The sequence below is a fragment of the Leptodactylus fuscus genome, chromosome 11 (assembly GCF_031893055.1).
Source record: "Leptodactylus fuscus isolate aLepFus1 chromosome 11, aLepFus1.hap2, whole genome shotgun sequence".
Taxonomy (NCBI): Eukaryota; Metazoa; Chordata; class Amphibia; order Anura; family Leptodactylidae; genus Leptodactylus; species Leptodactylus fuscus.
Genome location: NC_134275.1, coordinates 50,397,347 through 50,411,250, shown reverse-complemented (window position 1 = coordinate 50,411,250; position 13,904 = coordinate 50,397,347). Strand labels below are relative to the sequence as shown.

Here is a 13,904-nt window from a genome sequence, read left to right as displayed (position 1 = left end):
ACAGTTAAGTAATAAAAAAAAAAACCTTACAAAACATTGCAAACCAGGCAGGAGTCGAACCTACAATCTTCTGATCCATAGGCAGACACATTATCTATAGCACCGAGAAGGTAACCTGACCACAATAAGGACATCATGGCTGGTTATCAGGAGGGGACTACATGTATGAGAAGATAACCCGACCACAATAAGGACATCATGGCTGGTTATCAGGAGGGGACTACATGTATGAGAAGATAACCCGACCACAATAAGGACATCATGGCTGGTTATCAGGAGGGGACTACAAGTATGAGAAGATAACCCGACCACAATAAGGATATCATGGCTGGTTATCAGGAGGACACTACATGTATGAGAAGATAACCTGACCACAATAAGGACATCATGGCTGGTTATCAGGAGGACACTACATGTATGAGAAGATAACCTGACCACAATAAGGACATCATGGCTGGCAAAGTTCTCTACATAAAATCTAGCAAATTTCCCTTAAATTTTAGATCATTAAACAACAATTTGTAGGATTATTATATTAAACTAAAAATGTTGCGAGCCAGGCAGGAGTCGAACCTACAATCTTCTGATGCGTAGTCAGACGCGTTATCCATTGCGCCACTGGCCCCCTTATCTGAGTGTCTCAGGAGGTCTACCAAAATCCAAAATAATTTAAATTTCTTAAATTTTGACTTTCTAGATTCCTATGATTATCAATCTCAACATCATAAAAACTAAATATTTGGAAAAACAGGAGTCTTAATATAAGGTCAATTGAACTTACCAGATGTTTCGGGTGTGTCTTATACTCTTCTCCCGATCATCGATGTAAAGTTGACTTATTTGTAAATCCTGCTCAAAAACAAGAAATTACAAGTAATAAATAACAAATGTTAGGTTTTGTCGAGAAATAAGATAAATCTCCAGAATTTTCTTTTATAGTTTATAATTTATAACAGTTAAGTAATAAAAAAAAACCTTACAAAACATTGCAAACCAGGCAGGAGTCGAACCTACAATCTTCTGATCCATAGGCAGACGCATTATCTATAGCACCGAGAAGATAACCTGACCACAATAAGGACATCATGACTGGTTATCAGGAGGACACTACATGTATGAGAAGATAACCCGACCACAATAAGGACATCATGGCTGGTTATCAGGAGGACACTACATGTATGAGAAGATAACCCGACCACAATAAGGACATCATGGCTGGTTATCAGGAGAGGACACTACATGTATGAGAAGATAACCTGACCACAATAAGAACATCATAACTTGGCTTCTGACAAGTGCCAAATCTTAGAAATTTCTTCTATTCATGGTCATATCCATTGGCAATTGATTAAGACTACAGATGTCACCACTAAGATAGTTAGAGAAAAAAACTCTGTAAATTTTTTAATTACTTATAGTTGCAAAAAAAAAGTTTAACCTTTACCCAATATAATACATAGCCGAGTGGGAAAATCACTCTCACATCTTGACAACATTGGTTGTGGCCACTGCTCCTTCTATGTGCTGTATCTGACCATGAGACCTATTGGTGATATTTCTCTATAAATCACACTTATATATATTCTAAACTATAACAACCTGAGGCTGCCGGTGCCGTGTAAACTGATATCAGTCCTGCAATAATTACAGATGTGCTTGACATGAGAATGAAGAACATCCCTCCTGCTGAAGAGCTGATGAGTTGACATTTATTTCAGTGAATATCTCCATGGGGTGCAGAGACCAAGACCCTGTGGGTGGGAAATCTCGCTTGAAAGAAGACCAAGACCTAGAGATTACCTTCAGCTCAGACATCCTGTAATGGGCTATTTTAAGGAGTGGATGCTTTGTTATGTTAATCCCTGGAGCTTTCCTTGACATTATTGCCCCAACCAATTAAATGTGAAGTCAGTGGAAAATGAGACTCATTTACATCACAGAAGAAGACAACCGTAAATACTTATCACTCAGAAGTCATCCTTTATTACTTATTATAAGTAGGAATAATGGACTCCAGAAGACGGAGAAGGGGATCATCCAAGGAAACAACAATTGATATGAAGGTTCAAGCTAAGAGCCATCATGGTCTCTAAAAACTACCTCTGTTGACTTTGATTGGGGGTTCCTGGTTGGGATGGTCAGTATCCTATTCCCCGTCTGGTCTAACTATTCCCCTAGAACCGTGATGGCAAAACTATGGCACGGGTGCCAGAGGTGGCACTCTGAGCCCTCTCTTTGGGCACCCATTAGTGGAACAGATTATACTATGTGGGGGCCACCATGGAGCAAATTGTACTGTGTAGGGGGTCACTGTGTAGCAGATTGTACTGTGTGAGGGTCACTGTGGAGCAGATTGTACTGTGTGAGGGTCACTGTGGAGCAGATTGTACTGTGTGGGGGACACTGTGTAGCAGATTGTACTGTGTTAGGGTCACTGTGGAGCAGATTGTACTGTGTGAGGGTCACTGTGGAGCAGATTGTACTGTGTGGGGTCACTGTGGAGCAGATTGTACTGTGTGGGGTCACGGTGGAGCAGATTGTACTGTGTGGGGTCACTGTGGAACAGATTGTACTGTGTGGGGTCACTGTGAAGTAGATTAGATTGTGTGAGGGTCACAGTGGAGCAGAAAGCTCTATAAAGCCCCATTCATATGACCATATTTTGCAGGTCTGTAATTTTGTGCAATTGTGGATTCGCACATTATTAAGGTTACATCGCTGTGTTGGCACTTTGTGATAAATTAGTGGCTTTTGGGTTGCAGTTTGGGCACTCGGTCTCTAAAAGGTTCGCCATCACTGCCCTAAAACAGAGAAATGGAAACTGCAAATATATAAACTTACAGAGTTCATCTGCTTTCCTATCGACAATTTGGGGGGCAGAACATGTTAGACTTACCTGGGGTGGTAACACTACATGATATACAGCCCACAGAGACACCACCATGTTACCACCCACTTGGCTACTAGACTCTAATTCACTTCAACATTAAAAAGGCTTATATCTTTGGAATAGATGAATGGATCTGGATAAACTAAACACCAAAATGCTCTGGGTGACAACACCGATCTGAAGACGTCATTGGGCTTCTCAGACATGTGATAGGTGATATGGTCACCTTTACATTCTTGCTTTATAGTCACCTGACGCGCCATGGCTCTTAGTTTTCTACAATCTAGTAGAATGTGACTGATATGGTACAAGTGTGTACGATGTCCACAGGGCGAATGTTTACCTTGGACTCAAGGGTATCTGTAGGTTCTGCCCACTACAGAACAGTCGGCTCCGGCGCAGGACTCCCTTAATGTCTTCTTACTACTAATACCCTGTTATATGGTCCTTGTATTGTACCGACTGGGAACAATCTTACCAGGATACTTTAGGATTTTCTAGTCTATGTGCATAGCTGAGACTTGTGAGAAGCTGAGGGCCAGCCAAGAAGGAACTCCCACCTTCCTGCGTCAGACGCCTTTGTTTGTGTAACCTGGAACTAACACAGTTTGTGCTGTCATCATCCAAGTACATGTAAAGTAGTGCGACAAGTTACTGACGCCAAGCCATGAGTCAGGGATAGAAAGAATAAGAATTAGATGTACTCGGGATAATAATACACACCATAGAGGGAAAACCCCCCCCATGATATAATGTAATGGTAGATGCTAGAATGGAGTATGGTTATAAGTAGTATCCCCATGGTCTGGCGTGCATCTAGTAGGTCTCGCTGTTTACCCCCCCTCTTTTGACTGTTACTTTAAGGCACCACCACCTACGTGGGTTAGGGTTGCATTAAGGCAAGGCACATGGGGTTACTACTTAGACCATGCTGCATTGGAGGAAGTGTTAACTGTCAAGGGCAGGAAGGCGGAGCTAAAATGCCAAAAATAAAGGCAACGCCACCTCCAGGATCCGCGCCGTAACATGGAGAACCTAGATCTAACCCTTCCATTCTAGTCTGTTTATATGGCTGCAACCTCCCAATGCTGGTTCAAAACTTAAAAGGGAGTGTCTTCCTTTAGCTCCCCCTAGTGGTGGATACAAGACATTCATTAGTAGGCCGCAGAGCCTGTGTGACTCTATGGTGTCATGGTCATCAGTGTTGCAGCCAGGACCATGTGTAACTTATCCCACCACACTGCCGGGACATCTGTCATGTTCCGGTGTCTTGTGTGACAAGTTACCGCAAACTAAGCAGCCCAGATGTTAAACACACAAAACAGAATCTGTGAGTGGAAAAACAAACAGGAGCGAGAATGTAACGAATGGCTGCGAGCCGTGTAACAAGTGTCCGCGAGCTCTATCTCTACCTGCTAAAAGCAGCTTATCTCGCCGCAGAGATCCATTTTTAGGCAAGGTGTTGTAACCTGTGCTGAGCTAAAAGTGTAAAAGCGAAGGCGATGGGAGGAGCTTATTACACGCAGTGCGAATGTTTGTGGCGTCAATCACATGTTTATGCTCGTGCCCCTTTTTGTGCAAAAATTTGCAGCTTTTTGTCATTTTGCGCTGCCCTCATCGCTTTTACAGGAGCAGGCGGGCCCAAGGTGGCTGGAATTTTTTCTTCTGAGCAACCGTTGCTGTTAGTTTTAATACCCAATATCTTAATCAGGCTTTCTATTGTCAAGTGGGCCGTCCTAGGCTGGAGCAGACTGACAGGGACCGCCCATTTGACAAATAATAGCCTAATTAGCATATAAGGTGCTGAAACTGTGAAACAGAGCTAATTTGTCTGGAATGCTGAGGTCTAGAGAAAAAAATTCAGGAGAACAGAGTCTTTGTAGCCATTGTGGGAGATTTCGCCTAAAATCGGTTTTATACTTATTTATAAGTGAGATTCATTTAGGGGTAAACAAAAAAATAAGTATCAATATGTAAAAAGGGAAACCCAGACTCCCCTCACACTTTAGTAGACTTTGGAACCCCCTCTCTTAAAGGGCCAGTAGCGCAATGGATAACGCGTCTGACTACGGATCAGAAGATTGTAGGTTCGACTCCTGCCTGGCTCAGAACTTTTTGTTTCCCTTTTTTTTTTTTATAAGATCTTTGGCTAAAGTGAATATTTTAATGTAATGATAAAGTACAACAAATCCAGATTGAGAATTTTTTCCTAATTCACACTACCCAAGGAGTGGCGATACAAGGGGATGTCATTTTTCCTGCATGGTAACTATTATCTGTATTATACATTAAAAATACAGAAAAATACATTATATCTATCTATCTATCTATCTATCTATCTATCTATCTATCTATCTATCTCCTATCTATCTATCTATCTATCTATCTATCTATCTCCTATCTATCTATCTATCTATCTATCTATCTATCTCCTATCTATCTATCTATCTATCTATCTATCTCCTATCTATCTATCTATCTATCTACCTTCTATCTATCTATCTATCTATCTATCTATCTATCTGTCTCCTATCTATCTATCTATCTATCTATCTATCTCCTATCTATCTATCTATCTATCTATCTATCTATCTATCTATCTATCTATCTATCTAGCTCCTATATATCCATCTATGTATCCTATAACATAATAACAATTCATTCAATTCGGATCAGAAGATTGTAGGTTCGACTCCTGCCTGGCTCGGAACTTTTACAACAAATCCAGATTGAAAATTTTTTCCTAATTCACACTACCCAAGAAGTGACGATACAAGGGGATGTCATTTTTCCTGCATGGTAACTATTATCTGTATTATACATTAATAATACAGAAAAATACATTCTATCTATCTATCTATCCATCTATCTATCTCCTATCTATCTATCTATCTATCTATCTATCTCCTATCTATCTATCTATCTATCTATCTATCTATCTATCTATCTATCTATCTATCTCCTATCTATCTATCTATCTATCTATCTATCTATCTATCTCCTATCTATCTATCTATCTATCTATCTATCTATCTATCTATCTCTCTCCTATCTATCTATCTACTATCTATCTATCTATCTATCTATCTACTATCTATCTATCTATCTATCTATCTATCTATCTATCTATCTATCTCCTATCTATCTATCTATCTCCTATCTATCTATCTATCTATCTATCTATCTCCTATCTATCTATCTATCTATCTATCTATCTATCATCTATCTATCTATCTATCTATCTATCTATCTATCTCTCTCCTATCTATCTACTATCTATCTATCTATCTATCTACTATCTATCTATCTATCTATCTATCTATCTATCGATATATCTCCTATCTATCTATCTCCTATCTATCTATCTATCTATCTATCTATCTATCTATCTATCTATCTATCTATCTATCTCTCTCTCCTATCTATCTATCTATCTATCTATCTATCTATCTATCTATCTATCATCTATCTATCTGTCTATCATCTATCTATCTATCTATCTATCTATCTCCTATCTATCTATCTATCTATCTATCTATCTATCTATCTATCTATCTATCTCCTATGTATCTATCTATCATCTATCTATCTATCTATCTATCTCCTATCTATCTATCTATCTATCTATCTATCTATCATCTATCTATCTGTCTATCATCTATCTATCTATCTATCTATCTATCTATCTATCTCCTATCTATCTATCTATCTATCTATCTATCTATCTATCTATCTATCTATCTCCTATCTATCTATCTCCTATCTATCTATCTATCTATCTCCTATCTATCTATCTATCTATCTATCTATCTATCTATCTATCTCTCTCTCTCTCTCTCTCTCCTATCTATCTATCTATCTATCTATCTATCTATCTATCTATCTATCTATCTATCTATCTCTCTCCTATCTATCTATCTACTATCTATCTATCTATCTATCTATCTATCTATCTATCTACTATCTATCTATCTATCTATCTATCTATCTATCTATCTCCTATCTATCTATCTATCATCTATCTATCTATCTATCTATCTATCTCCTATCTATCTATCTATCTATCTATCTATCTATCTATCTCCTATCTATCTATCTATCTATCTATCTCTCTCCTATCTATCTACTATCTATCTATCTATCTATCTATCTATCTATCTACTATCTATCTATCTATCTATCTATCTATCTATCGATATATCTCCTATCTATCTATCTCCTATCTATCTATCTATCTATCTATCTATCTATCTATCTATCTATCTCTCTCTCCTATCTATCTATCTATCTATCTATCTATCTATCTATCTATCTATCTATCATCTATCTATCTGTCTATCATCTATCTATCTATCTATCTATCTCCTATCTATCTATCTATCTATCTATCTATCTATCTATCTATCTCCTATGTATCTATCTATCTATCTATCTATCTATCTCCTATCTATCTATCTATCTATCTATCTATCTATCTATCTATCTATCTATCTATCATCTATCTATCTGTCTATCATCTATCTATCTATCTATCTATCTCCTATCTATCTATCTATCTATCTATCTATCTATCTATCTCCTATCTATCTATCTCCTATCTATCTATCTATCTATCTATCTATCTATCTATCTATCTATCTCCTATCTATCTATCTATCTATCTATCTATCTATCTATCTATCTATCTATCTCTCTCTCTCTCTCTCCTATCTATCTATCTATCTATCTATCTATCTATCTATCTATCTACTATCTATCTATCTATCTATCTATCTCCTATCTATCTATCTATCTATCTATCTATCTATCTACTATCTATCTATCTATCTATCTATCTATCTATCTATCTATCTCTCTCCTATCTATCTATCTATCTATCTATCTATCTATCTATCTATCTATCTCCTATGTATCTATCTATCTATCTATCTATCTATCTATCTATCTATCTATTTATCTATTTATCTATCTCCTATATATCCATCTATGTATCCTATAACATAATAACAATTCATTCAATTCGGATCAGAAGATTGTAGGTTCGACTCCTGCCTGGCTCGGAACTTTTGTTTCCCTTTTTTTTTTTTTTCAATAAGATCTTTGGCTAAAGTGAATATTTTAATGTAATGATAAAGTACAACAAATCCAGATTGAGAATTTTTTCCTAATTCACACTACCCAAGAAGTGACGATACAAGGGGATGTCATTTTTCCTGCATGGTAACTATTATCTGTATTATACATTAAAAATACAGAAAAATACATTATATCTATCTATCTATCTATCTATCTATCTCCTATCTATCTATCTATCTATCTATCTATCTATCGATATATCTCCTATCTATCTATCTATCTATCTATCTATCTCCTATCTATCTATCTATCTATCTATCTATCTATCTATCTATCTATCTATCTATCTATCTATCTATCTATCTATCTCTCTCTCCTATCTATCTATCTATCTATCTATCTATCATCTATCTATCTATCTATCTATCTATCTATCTATCTATCTGTCTATCATCTATCTATCTATCTATCTATCTATCTATATATCATCTATCTATCTATCTATCTATCTATCTATCTATCTATCTATCTATCTCCTATCTATCTATCTATCTATCTATCTATCTATCTCTCTCCTATCTATCTATCTATCTATCTCCTATCTATCTATCTATCTATCTATCTATCTATCTATCGATATATCTCCTATCTATCTATCTCCTATCTATCTATCTATCTATCTATCTATCTATCTATCTATCTATCTCTCTCTCCTATCTATCTATCTATCTATCTATCTATCTATCATCTATCTATCTGTCATCTATCTATCTATCTATCTATCTATCTATATATCTCCTATCTATCTATCTATCTCCTATCTATCGATCTCTCTCCTATCTATCTATCTATCTATCTATCTATCTATCTATCTATCTATCTATCTATCTATCTATCTATCTATCTATCTATCTATCTATCTCTCTCTCCTATCTATCTATCTATCTATCTATCTATCTATCTATCTATCTATCTATCTCCTATCTATCTATCTATCTATCTATCTATCTCTCTCCTATCTGTCTATCTATCTATCTATCTATCTATCTATCTATCTATCATCTATCTATCTATCTGTCTATCATCTATCTATCTATCTATCTATCTATCTATATATCTCCTATCTGTCTATCTATCTATCTATCTATCTATCTATCTATCTATCTCCTATCTATCTATCTATCTATCTATCTATCTATCTCCTATATATCCATCTATGTATCCTATAACATATGGGAAGAATATGCAAATCTGCCTTCCATGATGTAATTAGGAAGACAGTTGCTGCCTCATTGTTGCAAACCAATAGAGGGCGCTCACTGGAATGTGCAAGCCCGTCTTAAGACAGGATTCCAGTGAAACAACCCAATAATGGCTGCTCCCTTTAGCCTCATGCCCGACCTTCCAAGAGGCCTTTGTTTAGCAATGACGCTGGGATTAATACCAGGTATAGTCTCTCAATCGAGGACAGCTGTTTCGATCTGGAGATAAGGAGTGACAATATCCCCCAAACCCTGTCTAAGCCTCTCACCTATACCAGGTTATAGTCCTCTCTACATCGGGCTGATGAGATCCAACCAGATCGAAACAGCTGTCCTCGATTGAGAGACTATACCTGGTATTAATCCCAGCGTCATTGCTAAACAAAGGCCTCTTGGAAGGTCGGGCATGAGGCTAAAGGGAGCAGCCATTATTGGGTTGTTTCACTGGAATCCTGTCTTAAGACGGGCTTGCACATTCCAGTGAGCGCCCTCTATTGGTTTGCAACAATGAGGCAGCAACTGTCTTCCTAATTACATCATGGAAGGCAGATTTGCATATTCTTCCCATAGTTCCTTGCAAAGTGGAGCGCTAAAGGCTTAACAAGTCTCCACACACCTATATGGTGGTCTCATCCTATAACATAATAACAATTCTGTTTCCCACTCTTTATATACAGCAAGGAAAATGGTGTCAAATTTTAATCTGATTATAAATGTAGTTAAAAATTACAAGAGTATAATCAAAGTTCTCTACATAAAATCTAGCAAATTTCCCTTAAATTTTAGATAATTAAATAACAATTTGTAGGATTATTATATTAATCTAAATACATTGCGAGCCAGGCAGGAGTCGAACCTACAATCTTCTGATCCGTAGTCAGACGCGTTATCCATTGCACCACTGGCCCCCTTATTTTAGAGTCTCAGAAGGTCTACCAGAATCCAAAATAATTAAAATTTCTTAAATTTTGACTTTCTAGATTCCTATGATTATCAATCTCAACATCATAAAAACTAAATATTTGGAAAAACAGGAGTCGTAATATTAATATAAGGTCTATTGAACTTACCAGATGTTTCGGGTGTGTCTTATACTCTTCTCCCTCTCTTCATCAATGTAAAGTTGACTTATTTGTAAATCCTGCTCAAAAACAAGAAATGACAAGTAATAAATAACAAATGTTAGGTTTTGTTGAGAAATAAGATAAATCTCCAGAATTTTCTTTTATAGTTTATAATTTATAAGAGTTAAGTAATAAAAAAAAAAACATTGCGAGCCAGGCAGGAGTCGAACCTACAATCTTCTGATCCGTAGTCAGACGCGTTATCCATTGCGCCACTGGCCCCCTTATCTGAGGGTCTCGGGAGGTCTACCTGAATTCCAAATAATTTACTTTAGTATTGAACTCTTAAATTTTGATCTTCTATAGGCCTGAGGGCCTTTGGAGTCCAGGGGCCACTTCTTAGGGCCTTCTTCAACTCTGTGGTAGCATCAGCCATCTTGCTCGGAGTGGTTTGTTGAGGGAGTAGCATACCAGCCAGAGACAGGACTAGACTTGACAGGCTGATCAGGAGGGCCAGCTCTGTCCTGGGGAGCCCACTGGACCCAGTACAGGTAGTGGGTGACAGAAGGACACTGTCCATGGAGAGCTCCATGCTGGAGAACAACTCCCATCCCATGTATGAGACCTTGATAGCACTGTAAGTGACTGACTGCTTCAACCCAAGTGTGAGAAGGAGCTATCAGAGATCCTTCCTCCCAACCATGATCAGGCTGTATAATCTACATCAGACCAAGCGAAGATCACTCTGCACAGAGAACTAAATGGTCCTGAAGTTGTGACATCCTCCTACTATCTTCTCTCCTTTATCTTTTTATCTCAACTTTTTGTATGTTGCATCCTTGTATTGTATTATCTGCTGTAACATACTGAATTTCCCCATGGTGAGACTTTATTAAGAATGATCTTATCTTATCTTCTACTCTTCTCCTTATCTTTGATTTAAAGTTGCTCTATTTGTAAATCCTAAATGTTAGGTTTTGTCGAGAAATAAAAAAAATCTTCAGAATTTTCTTTTCTAGTTACAGTTAAGTAATAAAATAAAATCTTACAAAACTTGAAAAACTTTGTGAGCCAGGCAGGAGTTGAACCTACAATCTTCTGATCCGTAGTCAGACACGTTATCCATTGCGCCACTGGCCCCCTTATCTGAGGGTCTCAGGAGGTCTACCAGAATCCCAAATAATTTATCTTCGTATGTCTTAAATTTTGATTCTCTCTTAAGATGATTGATCTGGACATCTTAAGAACTAAGCATTTGGTAAAGTATGATACTTGAAATTAGGCCGATTGAAGAAATGAACGCTTGGGATTTATTTATACTGTTCTTCTTATAATTCATGTAATGTCTGTAAATCTTTCCAAAAAGCAAAAAAGTAAAAGTCAAAATATCTATTTTAGAAAGCAAAGGAAAAAAAAAGCTAAGAAACCCAAAAACTTGCAAGCCAGGCAGGAGTTGAACCTACAATCATCTGATCTGTAGTCAGACGCATTATCCATTGCGCCACCGGACCTTTAAGGCAACTCTCAGAAAAGTTTACGAGTCATTGTTTTATTGGAACACTCCAAAAATTTTGGCTTTGTTTTCCTGTTAGCAGCAACAAGTACGAAGAGAGTTTTATTATTAGATTATTATCGTTAGTGATTTTGCTTCATTAAATGTATTATTAGGATTAAAGGGATTCTACCACAAATCGCTGTTTTTTCTGCTTTAGACATCAGAATAGCCTTTAGAAAGGCTATTCGTCTCTTACCTTTAGACGTGGTCTCCGTGGCGTCGTTCCTTAGAAATCCCAGTTTTTACCGGTATGCTTCTCTCCCAGCAATGGGGGCGGGCCCCAGCCATCAAACAGCGATGGGGGCGTCCCCACTGCTGCACGAGAACTCTCTCCAGCGACGCCTCCATCTTCAGCTGCATCCTCCCCTTCTCTTGTCGTCTTCCTTCTACGTGAGCTCCGAAGCCTGCACAGTTGGCTCTGCCAGCGAGACACTAGTAGAGCCAACTTCGCATGCCGGCCGGTGGCCATATTTTGTCCGGCGTAGACTTAGAGGAGCGTACTGTGTGTGTTAGCAATTGCGGCCGCGAAGAAATGGCCGCTGGTCCGGAATGCGCAGGGAGGATGCAGCTAAAGATGGAGGCATTGCTGGAGAGAGTTCTCTGAGCAGTGGGGATGCCCCCATTGCTGTTTGAGCGCTGGGTCCCACCCCCTTGCTGTGAGATAATTCATTTGCATACTGGTAAAAACCGCTATTTCTAAGGAACAGCGGTGCAGAGACCACATCTAAAGGTAAGAGACGAATAGCCTTCCTAAAGGCTATTCCGACGTCTTATCCACAAAAAAATACATATTTAGTGGAAGAATCTAGAGATGAGCGAGTAGTATTCGATCGAGTAGGTATTCGATTGAATACTATGGTATTCGAAACATTCGTACTTGATCGAATACTACTAGCTATTTGCAGTAAGTATTCGATTCAGAACCAGCGTTGATTGGCCGAATGCTATACAGTGTATAGCATTCGGCAAATCAGTGCTGGTTCTGCAGCAGGCTCGTCCTTGCTAGTCGGGAGAGCTGGCAGCTTGCTGTTACGAGGAAGCTTACTTTTTCTCATAGGAATGCATTGACCAGTGTTGATTGGCCAGTGTACAGCATTCAGCCAATCAACGCTGGTTCTGCTGGAGGCTCGTCTGTGAGGAGGCGGAGTCTAAGATCGGACCACAGCAGTCTCCATTGTGGTCCGATCTTAGACTCCGCCTCCTCACAGACGAGTCTCCGGCAGAACCAGCGTTGATTGGCCAAATGCTGTACACTGCCCAATCAACACTGGTCAATGCATTCCTATGACAAAAAAGTAAGCTCCCTCGTAACAGCAAGCTACCAGCTCTCCTGACTAGCAAGGACGAGTCTGCTGCAGAACCAGCGTTGATTTGCACCAGGCTCGTCTTTGCTAGTCGAGAGAGCTGGCAGCTTGCTGTTACGAGGGAGCTTACTTTTTATCAGCGCAACTGCAAGCGCTGTGCAGTTAAAGCGCACGGACCCCATAGACTATAATGGGATTTGATATTCGATTGACTAGTCAAATATTGAGGCTTTACTCGAAACGAATATAAAATCTCGATTATTTCACAGTTCGCTCATCCCTAGTAGAATCTCTTTAAATATTTCACAAATATAATAACAATAAAACGTAAGAAAACTGTTTCATCTTCAGCTTTGTGAAGTGGGAACTCAGATTTTTTGGAGAAATTGCCCTATTTGTAGATTTGATCTATTGTACAAAACCTTCAAAACGTAATAATAAAAAAAAAAAAGAAAAGATGAGCACTGACCCCTGCTGGCCACAATAGACATTACCACAGTAACTTCTTCCAGTACATTGCATTTAAAAATAGAAGCAGAAGTGAATCAGGGTTATTTATAAGCTTCGCCTGATTTATAGGCCCGAGCTCTGGGATCTGACTGCAGAGAATATATACATATATAATATGGTCAGAGCCAAGAAATTAGTCCAAGGATTCTTGAGTAATAAATGTTGGGAGTCTGATGGCAGGAGCCTCCATCACTGCTAAAACTGGGAGAGCAGAACTGAAAGGGACATAATATACAAAAAATA

At 38.2% G+C, this 13,904-nt stretch overlaps 5 non-coding genes across 5 annotated transcripts; 1 reads left to right on the top strand and 4 right to left on the bottom strand.

Moving 5' to 3' along the window:
• Positions 1-552: 552 nt before the first annotated feature.
• On the bottom strand, positions 553-625 carry TRNAR-ACG (transfer RNA arginine (anticodon ACG)). The gene has a single exon. It is a non-coding gene; the product is annotated as a tRNA-Arg (tRNA).
• Positions 626-4,925: 4,300 nt separating this feature from the next.
• On the top strand, positions 4,926-4,998 carry TRNAR-ACG (transfer RNA arginine (anticodon ACG)). Its single transcript has one exon. It is a non-coding gene; the product is annotated as a tRNA-Arg (tRNA).
• Positions 4,999-10,063: 5,065 nt separating this feature from the next.
• Positions 10,064-10,136, bottom strand: TRNAR-ACG (transfer RNA arginine (anticodon ACG)). The gene has a single exon. It is a non-coding gene; the product is annotated as a tRNA-Arg (tRNA).
• A 365-nt stretch (positions 10,137-10,501) lies between these two features.
• TRNAR-ACG (transfer RNA arginine (anticodon ACG)) lies at positions 10,502-10,574 on the bottom strand. The gene has a single exon. It is a non-coding gene; the product is annotated as a tRNA-Arg (tRNA).
• A 785-nt stretch (positions 10,575-11,359) lies between these two features.
• TRNAR-ACG (transfer RNA arginine (anticodon ACG)) lies at positions 11,360-11,432 on the bottom strand. The gene has a single exon. It is a non-coding gene; the product is annotated as a tRNA-Arg (tRNA).
• Positions 11,433-13,904: the final 2,472 nt, after the last annotated feature.